The 5718-nt window shown below is 50.9% G+C and overlaps 1 long non-coding RNA gene across 1 annotated transcript; it reads left to right on the top strand.

The window, feature by feature from the left end:
- Window positions 1-3341: 3341 nt before the first annotated feature.
- Window positions 3342-4817, top strand: LOC140720710 (uncharacterized). Its single transcript, XR_012097243.1, has 3 exons — window positions 3342-3456; window positions 4006-4067; window positions 4540-4817. It is a non-coding gene; the product is annotated as an uncharacterized lncRNA (long non-coding RNA).
- The last annotated feature ends 901 nt before the right edge of the window (window positions 4818-5718 follow it).

The following is a 5718-nucleotide window of genomic DNA, read 5'->3' as shown; positions in this document are numbered from 1 at the left end:
GCAACTGAAGTACTCCCAAACACATACCCCCCTCACCTGACCTATTTCATTCACTAACAGAAGATCTAACACTACCCCTTCTCTCTTCTGTACCTCTATGTATTGCTGTAAAAAACTATCCTGCACACATTTTACAAACTCCAACCCCATCCAGCCATTTACAGAATGGGCTTTCCAGTTTAGGTGTGGAAAATTAAAAACCCCCACTATCACAACTTCGTGCTTACTACAAATATCTGCTATCTCCTTACAAATGTTCTCCTACATTTCCAGCTCTCCATTAAGTGGCAACTAATACACCCCTGTAAGTGTTACTAATCCCTTTCACATTCCTCAATTCCACCCAAATAGTCTCCCTAGACGATCCCTCTCATCTATACTGCCAGCGCAACGCTGTTATATTTTCCCTCACAAGCAACGCAACACTCTTGTCCCTCCGATTCTATCACACCTGAAGCAACGAAATCCAGGAATATTTAGTTGCCAATCACATATCTCCTGCAACCATGTTTCACTAATAGCTACAACATCATATTTCCAGGTAACAATACATGCTCTAAGCTCATCCAATTTTCTTACAATGCTCCCAGCATTAAAATAAATGTATTTAAGAAATTCTACACCTCTTCCGTTCTGTTTATCTCTGACAGTACAAAGAGCTTTATTGTCTTCTTTTTCTTCCTTCTCCCATACATCTGTTCCTACACTGTGGTTCCCACTCCCCGATTGTATTAGTATAAATCCGCTGGATCCTCTCTAGCAAACCTACCCGCAAGATGTAAACCGTCCCGCCGGAACAGGTCCCACCTTCCCTGGAAAACTGCCCATTTACCTATAAATTTGAAGCCCTCCCTCCTGCACCATGTCTTCAACCAAGTGTTGATCTGCACTATCTTACTATTTCTAAACCCATCTGCACATGGCACTGGTAGCAATCCTGAGATTGCTATCCTGGAGATCCTGTCCTTTAACTTGGCACCTAGCTCCCTAAACTCACCTTTCAGGATCTCCTCACTCTTCCTACACACGTCATTGGTCCCTACATGGACCACGACATTTGGCTGCTCACCCTCCCTCTTGAGAATACTGAGAACTCCATCCGAGATACCGCGGACCCTGGCAGCACGGAGGAAACAGGCCATCCGGGATTCTCGATCACTTTTACAGAACCTCCTATCTGTCCCACTAACTATCGAATCCCCTATCACTACTGCTCTCCTCTTTTCCCTCCTTCCCTTCTGAGCTGAGAGTCCAGTCTCGGTGCCAGAATCGCAACCACTGCAACTAGTTCCCGGTAGGTCGTCCCACCAACAGTATCCAAAATGTATACTTATTGTTGATGGGAACGGCCAAAGGGATGCACTGCTCTTCCTGTCTATTCCCCTTCCCGCTCCTGACACTCACCCAACTGCCTGTCTCCTGATTCCTAGGGGTCACTATCTCCCTGAAACTCCTGTCTATTTCTGCTTCTGCTTCCCGAATGATCAGAAGTTCATCCGGCTCCAGTTCCCTAACACGGTTTGTCAGGAGATGCAACTCCATGCACCTTTTGCATGTGTAATCAGCAGGGACAACAGTGCTCGCCCTGAGTCAGCCTCTGCTCGGTACTTAAATTCTCCCGCTGCCTCAAAGGACGACTTTCACGCGCTTGCGCAGTCGTGTCCCGTTCAAACCTCGCCTCTGCCTGTTCTTGCCGAAGCCTGATTGAGCCAAAGCCGACCCAATCTGCCTCAGTCCACTCCGAGTATTGCCGCTGTATATGGCGGTCTTTCATTTAAAACTTTAGCGCGCTACGTCACGCTACGAATTTTCTTCCCATCCCGGGTCAGACACAGAGTGAATCTCCCTCCACACCGTCCCATCACACACTCCCGAGGTCAGACACAGAGTGAATCTACCTCCACACCGTCCCATCACGCACTCCCGGGGTCAGACACAGAGTGAATCTCCCTCCACACCGTCCCATCACACACTCCCGAGGTCAGACACAGAGTGAATCTCCCTCCACACCGTCCCATCACGCACTCCCGGGGTCAGACACAGAGTGAATCTCCCTCCACACCATCCCATCACACATTCCCGGGGTCAGACAAAGAGTGAATCTCTCTCCACACCCGGTCCCATCACACACTCCCGGGGTCAGACACAGAGTGAATCTCCCTCCACACCGTCCCATCACACATTCCCGGGGTCAGACACAGAGTGAATCTCCCTCCACACCGTCCCATCACACACTCACGGGGTCAGACACAGAGTGAATATCCCTCCACACCGTCCCATCACACACTCCTGCGGTTCGATACACAGTTAAGCTCCTTCCACACCGTCCCATCACCCAGTACTGGGCTCAGAGAAGTGTGAAGCTCCCTCCGCACCGTCCCAAAACACACTCCCTGGGTCAGGCACAGAGTAAAACCCCTTCCGCACCATCCCACACACACCCGGGGTAAGACACAGTGTGAATCTCCTTCCACACCGTCCCATCACACTTTTCCAGTGTCAGACACAGAGTGAAATTCCCTCCACGCCGTCCCACCACACACTTCTGGGTTAAAATACAGAGTGAAGACCCTTCCGCACCGTCCCATCACACCCTCCTGGGCTCAGACAACAGTGAATTTCCCTCCACACCGTCCCATCACACACTCCCGGGGCAGACACAGACCGATCTCCCACCGCCAGGCGGAGGCAGGAGTGAGCTGATAGGTAACTGGAGGGGGAGGCATAGTGAACATGGGATAAGGGAAGGGAGGGGGAGGTAATTACCGGAAGTTAGACAATTCAAGGTAGCTTCATCCTGTGTCTGACCCTGGAAAGTGTGAATGGACAATGTGGAAACAGCGTCCCCTACTGTCTGATCTCGGGAGTCCGTGATGCGGCAGGTCGGATACTGAATTATTTCAATTTGCGTTTGACTCTGACTGTGTGAAGAGATGATGTAGACGGACGACTAGAATGAGTGACGTGACTGTGTGGAGTGAGTTTCGGTCTGCGTTCTATCCCAGAAGAGTGTGATAGGACGGTGCAGATGGAGTTTCACATCGACCCCGGGAGTGTGTGATGGGACAGTGTGGAGGGAGATTCACTCTGTGTCTGATCCCGGGAGTGTGTGATGGGACAGTGTGGAGGGAGATTCACTCTGTGTCTGACCCCGGGAGTGTGTGATGGGACGGTGTGGAGGGAGATTCACTCTGTGTCTGACTCCAAGAGTGTGTGATGGGACGGTGTGGAGGGATTTTAACTTTTTCTGATCCCAGTTGATGCATCGGGATTTATGTAGGGAGATTCACGGTTTATTGTTCCTGAGTTGCAGAGACAACATGTCCCCAGGAATGGATCAAAAATGAAGACAGTTGTTATTTCATATCGACGTTTGGAGCATCTTATGATGGAGCGAGGCAAAATTGTTCAGAACTTGATTCAAGGCTCCTCGAAATAAATTCAAGCGAGGAAAAGGTATGTCTTACCGCGAGAAGAGATATCAATAATCTAGAGGCCGCGGGGTGAGACAGACACTGAATCTCCCTTCACACAATACCACCACACACTCCAGGTGTGAGACACAGGATGAAGCTCCTTCCACACCGTCCCACCACACACTCGTTGAGTCAGACACAGAGTAAAGCTCCTTCCACACCGTCCCACCACACACTCGTTGAGTCAGACACAGAGTGAATCTCCCTCCACACCGTCCAATCACACACTCCAGGTGTGAGACACAGAATGAAGCTCCTTCCACACCGTCCCATCACACAATCACGGGGTCAGACAGAGAATCAAGATCCCTCCACACCGTCTCATCGCCCACTCCCGGGGTCAGACACAGAGTGAATCTCCCTCCACACCGTCCCATCACACACTCCCGGGGTCAGACACAGAGTTAAACTCAGACCTCAGTTCGGAGCTCAGACGCTGTGTGATTCCCTCTCTGTACCGTCCCTTCACATGGATATGCATTGTTAGAGTCTGGTTCTAAACATTAACTGAAGGGATTTAATTTCACAGAAGTTTGTTTCCAACGCTGTCCAACGATACGTAACATACTGGATTGGAAAATGCGCAGACAGGTGAGGTTTGGACTGTTGCAGCTCTGTGGTGTGGAAGTGGGTCAGTGGGATTAGTTTGAAGACTGAAACAATGTCGTGGGGAGAAAATCGGGCAGTGGGATTAGTCTGAGCTCTGACACAGATCTGTGGGGAGAGAGCGAGTCAGTGAGATCAGTTTGGAGAAAGACAGGATTGTGGGGAGAGTGGGACAGTGGGATTAGTTTATTCACTGACTCAGGGTTGGCGGGAGAGAGTGATGCAGCGGGATTAATTTGGGAGCTGATTCGGGATTGTAGGGGAGAGCGGTGTAATGGGATTCGGACGGCGATGGACCCGTGGCTGAGGGGAGAGCGCAGTATCATAGGATAAGTTTAGAGTCTGACAACGGGCTGTGGAGAGAGGCGCAGTTTAGTGGGATGAGTTTGGCGACGGTCTCCGGTTGCCTGCTTGATCTGTTTTGTCTCTGTTGAAATTGTCTAACCCTTTGTAACAGGAATGTGGCCTCTGATCTTCTGTACGAGTTAAACTATGAAACGCCCACCTGCAGTCAGTGCGGATCGAATTACCGTTACAGTTGCAAAGGTAATTTCAGATTCATCTGCGAGAAGACGGCATATTTGTACCCGGATATTCCTGAAGAGGTCCGAGGTCTCTGTCAACTGCCTTTCCGGCCGACTTCAATCAAGTGACTTCACCCCACTTCTCCCCATTCAATCTACACCCTCACTCCCCCATCCTTTCATCCCCTCCCACCCTATCTTCCCCTCCTTTCTACCCCAGTCTCCTCCTCTACTCGCATCTCCATTCACCCCCTACTCTCCCTCTCACCACCTAGACCACTCTTCTCCCCTCCCTGCCCCAAACTCGCCCGCTCTCCCCATTTACTCCTCCTTTCTACTCACTCCTCTTTTCACTCTGCCCTTCTTCTCACCAACTCATTCCGCTTCTCCCCATGTATCTCTGTCTCTTACCCCAGTCCCTGCCACTCCTCTCTCGGTTCTCTCCACCCACTCTCACCTCAATGCTGTGCATACTAGCTCTCGATGCCCCAACCAAGGGGAATAAAGGCTGGGTATTCACCCTATCAGTGCCTCCCCTGGCTTCATACCCACGCTCCAAAGAACAAAGTCCCATCCTTCTTGTCTCTTCTCCATAACTCTGACCCTCGAGTCCCGGCAACATCCTCGTAAATCTCCCCCCGCACTCCTTCCATCTCAGTGGCGTCTTTCCTACAGGAGGGCGACCAGAACTGAACACCGTACTCTAAGCGGGGCCTCACCGACCTTTCCTGCAACTACAACGTGACTTCAGTGCGGTGCAAAGATGTAAAATTAACGTATCGGGGAAGTTAATAAATACTGCAAAAAGGTGAATACGGAGGGAGTGTTTAAGTGTTCAGGGAAAGTTCTCAATCTGATGGCGGAGGGGAAGCAACTGTTTGTAAATTGTTGAGTTTTCAGGCTCCTGTACCTCCTCCCCGATGGTACCGATGAGCACAGGGTATTTCCCGGCGGGAGGGGTCCTCGCTGATGGATGTGGTCTTCCCGAGCCATTCCTTCTTGAACATGTCCTCGATGGAGGGGTGGTTTGTGCCCGTGAAGGGGTTGGCTGAGCCTAGAACCCTCGGCAGCCTCTGGTGACCCTCTGCGTTGCAGCCTCCACACCAGGCGGC

The sequence above is a fragment of the Hemitrygon akajei genome, unplaced genomic scaffold (genome assembly GCF_048418815.1).
Source record: "Hemitrygon akajei unplaced genomic scaffold, sHemAka1.3 Scf000046, whole genome shotgun sequence".
NCBI lineage: Eukaryota > Metazoa > Chordata > Chondrichthyes > Myliobatiformes > Dasyatidae > Hemitrygon > Hemitrygon akajei.
The sequence above is the reverse complement of the archived record's forward strand: the minus strand, read 5'-3'. Positions and strand labels throughout refer to the sequence as shown.